The 14,822-nt window shown below is 43.5% G+C and overlaps 1 pseudogene; it reads right to left on the bottom strand.

Annotated features, from left to right (window-relative positions):
• The window catches only part of LOC133151155 (lysine-specific demethylase 2A-like), a 203,130-nt pseudogene that overhangs the window by 158,183 nt on the left and 30,125 nt on the right, over window positions 1-14,822 (bottom strand).

The raw sequence follows: 14,822 nt of genomic DNA on the forward strand, positions 1-14,822 counted from the left end.
CGATCCATCTATTTTGTTGATATCGGGGCCGATATCCGATCCAGATATCGGATCGGTGCATCTCTAGTAGATACAGAGCCCCCCACCTTTGTTTTTGCGGGAGTCCCCAGTCTGATCCCAGCGGTGTAGCGAACGACCTGCTAGCTGCACGCTAGCATTGGGGATCTTCAGATTCAGCTAGGTCTCCGTGATAATGAGGGCGCAGCAATCACGAACATAGCGATTTCCCGCAAGCTGTAGTTCCAGATCTTCCATCTTGTGGGTGAGGGATCTGGCGTTGGTGAGATACAGGCTCGGGAGGGGTGGCTTGTGCGGTTGGTTCTTTAGCCTTAGCAGGAGGCGGTCTTGCTAGTTCGTCTGGGATGTTTTGGCTGTATTGAAATTCCCTCGAGACTGCGGTCTTATGTCGATAGCCGATGTCTACGAGGTCCTGTCGGCTGTAGTGGTGTGCCGCCGAAGCAAAAATACAAAAAGTCCACAAATAGACACATAGAAAACGCAAAAACAAACAAATGAGCTAAAGGCCGCTATTGAAGCATCTTGGGCATCCATAACACCTCAGCAATACCACAGGCTGATTGCCACCATGCCACGATGCATTGCTTGCAGTAATCCGTGCAAAAGGATTCCCAACCAAGTACTGAGTGTCATAATGGACATTTTCAAATGTTTGATTTTGTTTTGCTGTTATAAAACTATTTTTTTACTTGGTATGAGGAAATATTCTAATATTTTAGACTTAGACTTAGACAAACTTTATTGTCATTTTGTAAACACTAGGTACACGGGTTCGTTGCATACGGCTTTCAACAATGTAGTGATATTTCGGCTGAATAAAAAAAGTGAAATTTCTATATAAAAATATGAAATAAGATAAGTATAAAGTGCAGCAGTGATGAAGTATGTAAACAGTGTAGGAAACAAAACAGTATTTACAAAGTGTGCAGAGGAATGCTAAGTTGAATGTTCAACAGTCTGACGACAGCAGGGAAAAAGCTATTGCAGAACCTGGTGGACCTGCAGCAGATGCTGCGAAACCTCTTCCCAGAGGGCAGTAGGGAGAACAGGCCATGGTGGGGGTGTGATGGGTCACTGATAATATTTCGGGCTCGGGACACGCAGCGCTGGGATGATGACAAGTCCTGAATGGAGGGAAGAGGAGCCCCGATGATCCTCTCTGCTGTCCTCACCACTCTCCTCACGTTCTTCCAATCGGAGGCGCTGCAACCTCCACACCACACCGAGAGACAGCTTGTCAGAATGCTCTCTATGGTGCTTCAGTAGAACGTCTTCATGATGGGTGGGGGCAGGTGGGCTCTCCTCATCCTCCGCAGGAAGTACAAGCGCTTCTGTGCCCTCTTGACCAGTGTCGTGGTGTTCACAGTCCAGGTGAGGTCGTCTGTGATGTGGACCCCCAGGAATTTAGTGCTACTGACCACCTCCACAGCTGAGCTGTTGATGATCAGTGGAGCGTGGTGAGGCTGGTTCTTCCTGAAGTCGACGATGATCTCCTTCGTCTTCTCCACATTCAGGACCAAGCTATTGTCTCTGGACCAGCCCACCAACTGCTCCACCTCCTCTCTGTAGTCCAGGTCGTCGTTGTCACTGATGAGGCCCACCACCGTTGTGTCGTCTGCAAACTTCACGATGTGATTGGTGGTGAACCTGGGGACGCAGTCGTGTGTCATCAGGGTGAACAGCAGGGGGCTCAGGACGCAGCCCTGAGGGGAGCCTGTGCTGAGGGTGATGACATCTGAGGTGTTCTGTCCGACCCGGACTGACTGAGGTCTGTTGGTGAGGAAGTCTAGCAGCCAGTTTTGAAGGGGGCTGCTGAAGCCCAGGCGTTCCAGTTTTCCCACCAGATGCTGTGGAATGATGGTGTTAAACGCTGAACTGAAGTCCAGGAACAGCAACCGCACGTGGGTGTTCCTCTCCTCCAGGTGAGCCAGGCTCATGTGAAGAACGGAGGAGATGGCATCCTCAGTAGAGCGGTTCTGCCGGTAGGCAAACTGGAACGGGTCGAATGTTGGGGGGAGTCTGGAGACGATGTGTTCTTTGAGCAGCCTTTCGAAGCACTTCATCATGATGGGAGTCAGTGCCACAGGTCTGTAGTCATTAAATGAGGTGATTTGAGGTTTCTTTGGCACCGGAAGAATGGAGGCAGCCTTGAAGTATACAGGCACTGTGGCTTGGCCCAGCGAGATGTTAAAAATGTCTGTGATGACACCAGCCAGCTGACCTGGACATTCCTTGAACACCCGCCCAGGTATGTTGTCGGGGCCTGGGGCCTTACGTGGGTTGACTCTTCTCAGAGTCTTCAACACGTCAGCTGAGTCAAGGCAGAGTGCCTCCTCTTCCTGATGGGGAACAGATTTAACTGCAGGAGTGCTGTTTAGTGCCTCAAACTGCCCAAAGAAGTTATTTAGACCATTTAGGAAGTCAGCATCAACCTCACCCACCGGGGGGGGAGGCTAAGTTGTAGTCAGTGATCGCCCGTATGCCTTGCCACATACTCCTGGTGTTATTGCCGTTGTGGAAAGAATCCTGAATTTTTCGACTGCGGCTTCGCTTCGCTAACCTGATGGCACGGTTCAAGTTGGCTCTCGCTGTCCTCAGTGCCTCCTTGTCGCCAGACTTGAAGGCTGAGTTCCGTGGTCGTAGCGTATGACGTACCTCCTCAGTCATCCAGGGTCGTTGGTTGGCTCGGGTGATGATGTTTTTAGTGGTGCTGACGCCCTCGGTGCATTTGATGATGTAGGCTGACACAGTCATGGCGTACTCATCAATGTCGATCTGATTGTCATATGTTGCTGCTGATCTGAACATGTCCCAGTCAGAGCACTCAAAGCAGTCCTGGAGTGCCTCCATGGCCCCCTCAGACCACACCCTCACCTGCTTCACTGTGGGTTTTGCTCTGATCAGCAGGGGCCTGTATGCAGGGATTAGCATAACAGATAGGTGATCTGAAGAGCCGAGGTGGGGACGGGGGGCTGCTCTGAATGCATCTTTTATATTGGTGTAAACCAAGTCCAGAGTGTTCTCTGGAGAGTTGGAAAATCCACGTGTAGGTAAAAGTGAGGGAGAATAGTCTTCATGTTAGCCTGCTTGATGTCCCCAGCAATGATGAAAACACCCTCTGTGTGCGTGGATTGCAGCTCACCGATTGTTCGATAGAGAACGCTCCTGGCCTCTTTAGTATTAGCGCTAGGAGGCACACACACAGCCGTGATGCTAACAACAGTAAACTACCTGGGCAGGTAGAAGGGTCTGCAGTTAACAGTCAAAAGCTCGATGTCCGAAGAGCAGAAGCTGGCGACAGATCTAGCATTTTTGCACCAGTTGTTGTTGATGTAGACACACAGCCTACCTCCTCGAGATTTACCGCTTAGTTCGCTGTTTCTGCCGGTGCGGAATGTAGCTAGCCCCTCCAGGCTAACGGCGTTGTCCGGTATTGATGAGTTCCGCCATGTCTCTGTCAGGATGAGAGCGCAGCAGTTTCTAACCTCCCTCTTTGAAGAGAGTTCCAGTTGTAGATGGTCCATTTTATTATCCAGTGAGCGGACGTTGGAGAGGAAGATGGATGGAAGCGGCTGTTCGTGGGGGTTAGCTTTTAGCTTAGCCGTTAGCCCACCTCGACAGCCGCGCTTCCGCCGCCGGTCACACCGCCTACGCTTACTCCTCCTCCGGCGTGTCCTGCCCGGCGAGCCCGCTGCATCGTGAGCTTGTGGGGCTAGGGCCCGAAGCACTCCGAGGCTGCGTAAACAGACTAGGGTAGTTGTGGCTACGAGTCCAAAAACACTTGATGACCGTACCTCCAGCAGGCGCTGGCGATCATATACTAACCTACTGGATGGATAAACTAAACTTTGTGTTGTATGTAGTGCCCTAGGCGGCATATTTTGTGAAAATGCTCGTCGGTCGTCGAGAGCCGTAGCAGCCGCAGCCGACTGGGGCACCGCCATCTTGTGTTCCCGCCATCTTGTGTTTTGAGATAGGATATTTGAGTTTTCTTAAGCTGTATGCCATAATCAGCAATATTAAAATAATAAAAGGCTTGCGATATTTCAGTTGATTTGTAATGAATCCAGAATGTATGACATTTTTGTTTTTTTAATTGCATTAAAGAAAATAAAGACCTTTATCACAATATTCTAATTTTCTGAGACAGTCCTATACATGTTGAAGTAGTTGCATATACTAAGTTATCCCATATTTACTCAATGTTTAAGTAACTCCATACAAGTTATCTCACTTTTACTCAATACCTGTTGAAGTGTTTGCAAAAAAGCTATCCGATTATTTACTCAATATTATTATTGTGTGAAATTTAGCAAGAAAGTCTAGTGCATCGTTCACAGGAACACGGCACTCAGCACACTTGGAGATATCTAATCTGCCAACCGAGGAGAGACTCTGCACTGCTGTGGTCACGGAAAGGCCAAGCTTCTGTCGGCCCACTTCGTTAGCTAGCCAGCGTTGCTACGCCAAAAACTCCCCTCTCTTCAGTGTAGCAACGCCTTTGTAACCAGGAAAACCCAAAATGAAAAGAGGAGATAGCAGACTAAGAGCTCAGAATTGACGGAGAATGTAACACGAATACTGGTTGTCTTCTCCTCTTTGTTTTAGTGTGTGAATTAAGGTCTGATGGTATAAGACCTGACAGTAGTCTTCTCTTACAGTACTTCCAAAAAAGACAAAATTCCTTAAAAAAGCACCCACCTTCCTAAGACAAATTTCTGGTCGTGGGGCAAGGAGCTAGAGGAGATACATATGAAGACACGAAGAACAAAGAGCTAAACCACAAAATTTTAAAATGTCATTAAGATTTTGAAGCTGAACAGGAATAAGGAATAAAGTGAAGGGAATTGCCAAGCACCTGGGCAAGGTCTGAAGGGCAAAATAAGATCACAATCACATTCACACCTTATCACATTCTTGAAAACTAGTTGAAATTGTACATTTTGTTTGGTTCATGAATTTATGCATCGGTGTACATACTGTAGAAGGTCTCTTGACCAAGTTTTCCAGCTTTGTGTGGCTAAACTCCAGGCTGATGACATTGAAGAGCCTGTCTCGCTGAGACGAAGGACTCTCATAGTACCGTGTCCACTGGGCCATAGACATCTCTGTCCCCTTCTGAGTGCTTACATCCATGACATCGATCATACGTCTGCTTCCTGAGTAGAGAATAAAACATACCGTATTGGCCCGAATATAAGACGACACCGATTACCCCCTCTTTTTCAAGACTCAAGTTTGAAGAAAGACTTTTTGAACACCAAATTTAATTTTTATACAGAAAATTATTACAGTACATCTGAAACAAATGATTATAACAATATATTTGAGAGAAAAATCATGATATTTTGCCTCATTCAAATCATGCAAAAACTGAACACACATCTTAATATCTGAACATTTAAATATGTAAACTAAAGTGCAATCACATTTGTAAATGAATGGCTTCTGATTTTTGGAATGTAAATAAACAATACTGTGATAAAACAACAAAATTGCAATAACTGCATTAACCATCAAAGTGAAGTCTAACTGTAACTGTCTTGAAACAAATCTGAATAAGGAAAAACATTGCAATAAAATAATGAAAACTGCTACCGCTATTGTTGGGGAGCCTGAGGACTGTATTGGGGGTTGGATCAGATAGTTATGCTCTTTTCACCCCCGGGTGTCGGTCAGAACACAGCTTTACTGAATTATTGGCAAAAAAGTAACAGGCACTGTGGCTCAAAGCAGCAAACAGGCAACTGGCAAAAGGGTATTGGCTGATAGATTAGTTTGATCCTATGATTATGTTGGAATGTAACCTGTAATAATTAACTTAGCTTGTCCTGTCTTAACAAAAGCAGTAGAACAAAGTGCTAAGATCTTTTGAACTGATTGACCAGCTGCAGAGGAAGCAATCAAAGTTGTTCTGTTTACACAACGTCGTAAAAGACCCCCTGCTATGCTTTGACCCGCAGGCCAGGGGCTTCAACCCCATCCTGTCCACTCTCACCCCCACCCTGTTTCTTTCAAGTTTGATCAATTTTGAATAAAAATGTTCTTGCAAGAGGCCTGAGTCAGACCTCATTCGATCAGCGCTGTACGCACAGCGACGAATGACTCTCCACTTGCAAGTGCTTAAAAAGGGCATACTGTCTCCCATGTGGTTCTTGCAAAAATAGGTTAGAGTGAGCACCACTCTAACAATTCGGTGCCGAAACCCGGGACCCTTATACCCGCTGCTGGTGGACGGAGGACGACGTGCTGCATTGTCGACAAGCCAGCGTCCATTAGGAGGACCTGGAAAAGAAAGACCTGGGAAGAAAATTCTTTCCTGGGCCAGCATCTTAGGTCTGCCTTCGTCTGACAACAGTGGATTGACGGGGTCCGGTAGTGCAACAAACCAGGGGACGAGTAAGTAAAAGCCCTAAAGTAAAAGATGTGAAACGCGTAAAAAGTAGAGGTGCACGAGATATAGCTTAAGTCCCAGTGGAAGAAACAGGCTAAGAAAAGCAGAGCTTCTTTTTCCTTCATCGAAGAAGTGCGTAGATTCTTCTTTGTCTGTTTTTCCAAGCTAAGGGATCGGGCTTGGGTTAGTGTCCCAGTGGAAGGAACGTGCTAAGAAAAACAGAGCTTCTTTTTGTTAATCAAAGAAGAGCGTAGATTTTTCTTTGTCCGTTTTTCCGGCTAAAGAACAGCTTGGGTTCGACTCCCAGTGGAAGAAACGGGCTAGAACAAAACCAGAGCTTCTTTTTCTTAATTGAAGAAGGGCGTAGATTCTTTTTTGTCAGTTTTCCAAGCTGTTTGCATGAAAGTTGTGTGGTTGAGTGTGACTGGCAGGATAAATTGACTAAAAAGCAGTTCTAGCATTGATCCACGGCAATAACACAGGCTAGTAGTTTGTTGAAAGGTCAATTTAAACCTGCATTGAGGATCCACAAAGAAAAAAACTTGAAATAAAATTGGAAAAACTAAAACTACTAAAACTAGAATTTGCAATTCCTGAAGGAATTACGTGTGAAGGTGAAGAAGTTGAATAAATATTTAAGGAATGTTGCAGAATGATGTTGAAACGAGTTGAATCGGTTGAAAAATGTAGAAATGAGAAGGGAAAAAGGAACTGGGTGTGAATTTCAAAATAAAAGATGTGAAGTTTTTGTTAGGTTGTGGAATAGGTAAAGAAATGATGAACAGTTGAAAGTTGGAATGGGTTGAATCGGTTGAAAAATGTAGAAATGAGAAGGGAAAAAGGAATTGGGTGTGAATTTCAAAATAAAAGACGTGAAGTTTTTTGTAAGTGGGAAGTTGTGGAATAGGTAGAAAAATGATGAACAGTTGAAAGTTGGAATGGGTTGAATCGGTTGAAAAATGTAGAAATGAGAAGGGAAAAAGAAATTGGGTGTGAATTTCAAAATAAAAGTGAAGTTTTTGGTAAGTGGGAAGTTGTTGAATAGGTAGAGAAAAGATGAACAGTTGAAAGTTGGAATGGGTTGAATCGGTTGAAAAATGTAGAAATGAGAAGGGAAAAGGGAAAAAGGAATTGGGTGTGAATTTCAAAATAAAAGATGAAAACATGAAAATGTTGAATTTGTCAAGTTTGGGAATGTCCCCAATCTGATTTGAATGTGTTGAATTATGTGAATTTCAAACTGGAACAACATAAATGTGAAATGTTGAATCTGCCATTAAGAATGAATGGGGCAAAAATCGCCGTAAATTTGTGAATTTTGCGAAAACGGAAAGATTTTGGAATGAGAAAAATGTGAGCACCCATGCCATGAATATTTGGAATAAGTGAAAAGTGGAACGGAGTGAATCGGTTGAAGTATGTGGAACTAGTTAATGGACAAAAAAGTGAGCGGAAGATGTTGAATAATAAAGGACAGGAATAACAATAGTGTGAAGGTCTTCACCTTCACACTAATTAAGATGGGAAATAAGAACGGTAAATCTCTAGCTCTTGAAGGAGATGAAAAGTACCGTTTTTTTTCCTTCTATAATGCGCATAATTTAACTAATTTATTGTCCTAAAATCTGGGGTGCACATTATACATGGGTACAAAAATTTTTTAATTTTTTTTTTTTTAATTTTTTTTTTTTTTTTAAGAAAGTCATGGTACAACAAAACCAACAACAGGACTGACCGAGAAAGACGTGGAACAAAAAGACAGGGTGACATTACCAAAGACAGGAACAGAAACCAAACAGACATCATCCGACGGTGAGCGAGGGGCAGACAGGACTTAAATACAAAACATTACATTGATTGAGGTGACACAGGAAGAGAGGGGCGACGCGAACAGAAACTATGGCAACCTAGACACATAGCAAAACTGGGGACGAGACATGACAAATCTCCCTCGAAATAAAACTTGAAATCACCTTTCTTCTTGTTTGTTGTCAATCGCGCATCGCATTCAGCCATCCTGCCCAACACAGTCAGTAAAATTCATAATTGACGACACATCGTTTGCTGCGATGGAGCAATCCTTGATAGTGTGTTATTGTCAAATATTGTTTGTTTTTTAATCTCCATCGCGGACCAGACGTCATACGGAGGCAGTATGACTGCGCATGCGCACTATGGATCCCATGCGCAGAACGGATGCGCAAGACACGTCAGCTATATAAAGAGCGAGAGTTGTTTTCTTCCTATTAGTTTCAATTCACAGTTTAATTAGCAGTTTCAATCAGCAAATAACAAAATGCGTATTATAGGTAATATTTTATTTCACAACACTTTGCCTTGTTCCTTTCGTCTCTGCTGTTCACTTCAAACACGCTCCATGCGACCGCAATGCCCTCGTATCAGACGCTTGCTCGATCACCTGCTCGTTTGCTGTCTGTCACAATGTACCCTACACAAATCCGAAACATTTGTTGCGGCTCCGAGTCACGACGAGGGGCAAGTTTTGGTTTCCAGGGGTGTTTTTATTCCTCTTCAACGTCTCTGCCATACAGAGCCGCCTTTTTCACGTCCGCACGCCTTCACGGGCAGTCGGAGAAATCAACGCCAACAAAAAAAATACATCCAGCCTATTTAAGACCATACCAAAGACTATAAAAATGGGACCCATTGCCTCCCTGCGTGTGTGACGATCATTGGGATTTAAAATAAAAAAAAAAAAATTAAAAAATAAAAAAATTGGGTGCGTATTATACATGGGTACAGGCTTTTTTCCAGCATCAACATGCCATTTTTAGGGTGCGTATTATACATGGGGGCGCATTATACACGGAAAAAAACGGTACATGCCGAGTAGATTTCTTAATTGTATGCAATACATGCCAAAGTGGAAGAAAAAGTATGGAGTACAAGGAAAGTTGAAAGTTGAAATGTGGAACGTAGTGGTAGACATTTTGGAGGAGAGTGTGGCTAGGAAGCCAAAGGGATTGAAAAAGGAAAGAAAAGACCTTTACATGTCATTTATATTACTTCACACAAACACTACATCCATCTGCTCCTGGTTCGGCCCCCCAGTCAAAATTTAGAACCCAATTCGGCCCACAAGTCAAAAGTTTGCCCACCCCTGTGCTAGAGTGTGGTTGAAAGTTTCACAAGAGAGAAGAGAACAAATTCAAAAAACAAAAAATAGAAAGATAAAAAGTGATGAGGCCGCCATTCAATTAAGATTTGAAAAAGAATTCAGGTTGCACAGTGGCATCCCATTCAATGATGCAGCTGAGAGTGCTTATCAGCACCATCTTAAAAATGCGCTCCTCACTGGTTTCCCCCCTGACTTAGGCAACTGGGTGAGGAAACACTTGGTGGAAGCGGACACTGCTTGTGTTACAACGACCATGCAGTGGGCCAGAGACGCTGACAAAGTGATCAAAAAAGGCGAAAGTTCTGATGTATTTCATCTAGATGATGATAGTAATGATCTAGATGAAGATACAACGGTCTTCTTCCAAAGTTCCCAAAGGGGCAGAGGTCGCAAGCCACCATTCAAATCAAAACCCCCATCAGATTCAGACAACTGTTGGAACTGTGGGAAACATGGACACTGGTCAAGAGATTGTCGTCATAAAAAACAAAACCCATCAAAGGGCGGAGGAAGAGGCAGAGGAAAAGGCGCCGAACCTGGGGCGACAGGGCCTTCTCCGTGGCTGCCCCCTCTCTCTGGAACGCTCTCCCCAGGCACATCAGAGATGCCCCCTCCCTCCCTACCTTCAAAACCACCCTAAAAACCCACCTCTTCACATTAGCCTTTCCTAACTGACCCTGCCCTTGGTGTTTCTTTGCTCTTCTTATTTTCTTTTTTTCTTTCTTTTCTTAGTTTTCTTTCCCAATAAAGTTGTTCTTTATCCTCCCTCCTCCCCCAGCCCCCCCCCCCCCCCACACACACACACATGTAAAGCGACTTTGGGTATCTAGAAAAGCGCTATATAAATCCCAGTTATTATTATTATTATTATTATTAAAAGTCAAATTTTCAGCATGACAAGCTTCATCCCCTTTGACCGCTCATGCTCATACAGAGAAAGAAATAATAGATGTCCATACAGCAAAACATGTCATTGTCAGATTATTAGAATTTTTTTTTAGATTATTAGAGCTTCTGTCCATACAAGAAGTATGACAATGCTGTTTGTATGCCCAATGACAAATGACCAGAGATCAAATTGTGTGCACACTAAAGTTAAAATTTGCATATCAAGTGGTAAAGAAATGCAAATTGCTTCTAAAAGATAAATAAAAAATTAGAATGTGCTGTCCTAGCGTGCATGGGAGGGACCAGCTCATGATCGACTGCAGGAAATGGCCAGCCTGTGACGAATCATTGGTGCTGGGGCCCCACCCCTTGTGCGTGAGAGCTGTGCATGTGTGTGCGTATGTGTTAGAATGATGAAATCGGCTAAACCTTTAGTGCAAACAAATTGCTAGACTTTGGTCTATCTAAATTGCACCGCACAACAGAAACAATTTTGAAAAATAAAAATGAGCGGAAAAGAGAGAAATCTGTTTGCGGGCCGAAACCGATCCACACTAGTGCATGTTAGTGTCGAGCGCTCATGATAAATTCGAAAAAAAAACGACAAAACATGCTTTCAGGAATTGGAAGAAGCAAAATTATGAATTTAAGACATTGCAATGCTACATTTATTAGGAATAATTGATTGATTGTGTTATAAGATTATACAAACTTCTATATGTGAGCTAAATCTGAGAGATTGAATTCTTTAAATTTAAAAACAAAGAAAAAAAATTCTGATTAATTTGCCAGCAGTTTTTTTGTGTTGAGTTTCTTTTTGGACTGGTGGATTGTTTTAACAGGAACCTTGAGTTGAAAATGCTTGGATAAATTGGGACCAACGTGATAGAAAGACTCCTTTTTGGAAACTGTGTGTGAGATGCAAATGAGCATTGATGAATGATTGCCTGAATGAAAGGAAAATATAGGTTGAATGGTTGAAGTTGTTGGAGACTACTATGGAAAATTGGTAGAGTGACTTTGAAGAAAGAGTGATTTTGAGTACCGTTTTTTTTCCATGCATAATGCGCAAAATTTAACTACCGTTTTTTTCAGTGTATAATGCGCGAAATTTAACTAATTTATTGTCCTAAAATCTGGGGTGCGGATTATACATGGGTACAATTTTTTTAATTAATTAATTAATTAATTAATTAATTAATTAATTAATTAATTAATTAATTAATACAAGAGCACTTTCTTAATTAATTAATTAATTAATTAAGAAAATTATGGTACAACAAAACCAACAACAGGACTGACCAACAAAGACGTGGAACAAAAAGACAGGGTGACATTACCAAAGACAGGAACAGAAACCAAACAGACATCATGACAGTAACATATGCAATGATCCGACGGTGAGCGAGGGGCAGACAGGACTTAAATACAAAACACGTTACATTGATTGAGGTGACACAGGAAGGGAGGGGCGACGCGAACAGAAACTATAGCAACCTAGACACATAGCAAAACTGGGGACGAGACATGACAAATCTCCCTCCAAATAAAACTTGAAATCACCTTTCTTCTTGTTTGTTGTCAATCGCGCATCGCATTCAGCCATCCTGCCCAACACACTTACTCAGTAAAATTCATAATTGACGACACATCGTTTGATGCGATGGTGCAATCCTTGATGGTGTGTTATTGTCAAATATTGTTTGGTTTTTAATCTCCATCGTGGACCGGACGTCATACCGAGGCAGTATCACTGCGCATGCGCACTATGGATCTGATGTGAATAGTCCTCTTCTCTTCTTGACTGACAATGAATGTGATAGTTTAATACAATCAGCAAATAACAAAATGCGTATTACAGGTAATATTTTATTTCACAACACTTTGCCTTGTTCCTTTCGTCTCTGCTGTTCACTTCAAACACGCTCCATACGACCGCAATGCTCTCGTATCAGACGCTTGCTCGATCACCTGCTCGTTTGCTGTCACAATGTACCCTACACAAATCCGAAACACAAATCCGAAACATTTGTTGCGGCTCCGAGTCACGACGAGGGGCAAGTTTTGGTTTCCAAGGGTGTTTTTATTCCTCTTCAACGTCTCTCCCATACAGAGCCTTTTTCACGTCCGCACGCCTTTTTCACATGTCCGCACTGATCGCGGTGGTGCCTTTACGAGCAGTCGGAGAAATCAACGCCAACAAAAAAATATACATCCAGCCTAGTTAAGACCATACCAAAGACTATAAAGATGGGACCCATTGCCTCCCTGCGTGTGTGACGATCATTGGGACTTAAAAAAAATAAAAAAATAAATAAAAAAATAATAAAAAAAAATTGGGTGCCATTTTGCCAATTGCCATTTTTAGGGTGCGTATTATACATGAGGCGCATTATACACGGAAAAAAACGGTAATTTATTGTCCTAAAATCTGGGGTGCGCATTATACACGGGTACATTTTTTTTTTTTTAATCCGGATATCATACGGAGGCCGCCATTACAGATGCGCTTTCTTCTCTGCTGTTCACTTCAAACACGCTCCATACGAACACAATGCTCTTGTATCAGACGCTTGCTCGATCACCAGCTCGTTTGCTGTCACAATGTATCCTACACAAATACGAAACATTTCTTCGCTATTGAGTTTGCTAGCGCATGCGCAGTGATACTGACCGGCAGAATAACATCCGGTTGTTCCCAAAGATGATCTTTTTTCTGAAATAATTTTACGTTTACGGACTTAAGTCGGAGTCAAAATTTGGGTTCGTATTATACATGGGTACAGGCTTTTTTCCAGCATCAACATGCCATTTTAGGGGTGCGTATTATACATGGGGGCGCATTATACATGGAAAAAATGGTAAGCTAAATGCTGAGGAAAAAAAAGGGTTGCTTTTGGATTGGCAATTAACTAGAGAAAAAATGGAGAACCAGTAACACATGCAGGAGATGTGTGAACTGGGAAATTGAGAAGCGTTTTGGAAAGAAAGTCAAATGAAATGATGATAGAATCATATGTAGTATAGAACACATTCTCCCAAAACGTTTGTCAAGTTAAAAAGTTAAAGTCCCAATGATCGTCACACACACATCTGGGTGTTGTGAAATTTGTCCTCTGCATTTAACCCATCCCCATGGGATTTTGATCCATCCCCTGGGGGAGGGGAGCAGTGAGCAGCAGCGGTGCCGCGCTCGGGAATCATTTGGTGATCTAACCCCCCAATTCCAACCCTTAATGCTGAGTGCCAGGGTTTGAACCCACAACCTTCCAGTCTCAGGGCAGACACTCTACCACTAGGCCACTGAGCTAGTGTGAGGCATGGGTGTTGCTGAGCCTCAGAAGGAGGGAGGGAGTAGGACAGAAGTGAAAGATATTACAACACTTTAGGACATATGGATTCTCGAATACATTTGGCTTCATATCATTAAGTTAAAATGTTCTCAAGCTTTTCAAACTTTTGCTTGAAGCAATCGGAAGATGATTGAAAAGTGACTAAATAAGCTATGAGGAAGTGGTGTAGGTGTTAAGGGCACGCGCTTATGCGCTTCCCTGGCTAATCAGCACTTGTTTGAATGAAAAGGAAGAGGGGGAATTGGCTGAGCTTCCTGAAAAACTGTGGACAAAGGGCCCATCTGATGTAGGACTTTTAATGTCCATTACCCCAGTACAAATCCAACCAAGATCAGAGAATCTCCTTTAAAACAGGAGGCATTAAATGGGATAGCCCCTGTCATAAATGGTCTTTGGTTTGGAGGAATCATTAGGGAGTGCTCAAACTCTTCCCGCAAACACCCCTATCTGCCCAGTTTAAAAGGGCAATAAAATTGACTACAAGAGTTGCAAAAAGCAGACGAAGAACATTCCTTGGCAGGTAGCATGATCAGAGCACTCCAACTGAAAGATGTGTCAAATGCAAATTTACTGCGGCCTGATCTTTCTTCCCCACAGGTCAACAACCGCTCCAAGCCAGGAGACTGAGACGTCATAAAGGTCGACAAACTGGGCCAGCCATGGTGGGAGGGGCCTTTCCAAGTCTTGCTGACTACCCCCACTGCACTGAACATTGCTGGAAGGCCCAGCGAAGTTTCACCTCAACCACTGGACGTTACAGAGAATGCTGTACCCCATTTTCGGAGTGGGGGGGAAGTTTGACTACGAAGGGGCCTCGTCGTTTAGGGCGGGGCGTCTCAATGTTGGTGAAGAATGGAATCCATTAGATCCCCACTCTGACTAGGCAATGGGAAATATCGGTGTCTCTGCCATCCTCGTAGCAACGAGTCTCCACATGCCAGGTGGATCCTCTGCTGCGTTGTGGTTGGAGCGTGCTATGGTCTAAGGCAGGGGTGGGCAAACTACGGGCCGCGGGCCACATCCGGCCCAC

This window comes from Syngnathus typhle, linkage group LG3, assembly GCF_033458585.1.
Source record: "Syngnathus typhle isolate RoL2023-S1 ecotype Sweden linkage group LG3, RoL_Styp_1.0, whole genome shotgun sequence".
NCBI lineage: Eukaryota > Metazoa > Chordata > Actinopteri > Syngnathiformes > Syngnathidae > Syngnathus > Syngnathus typhle.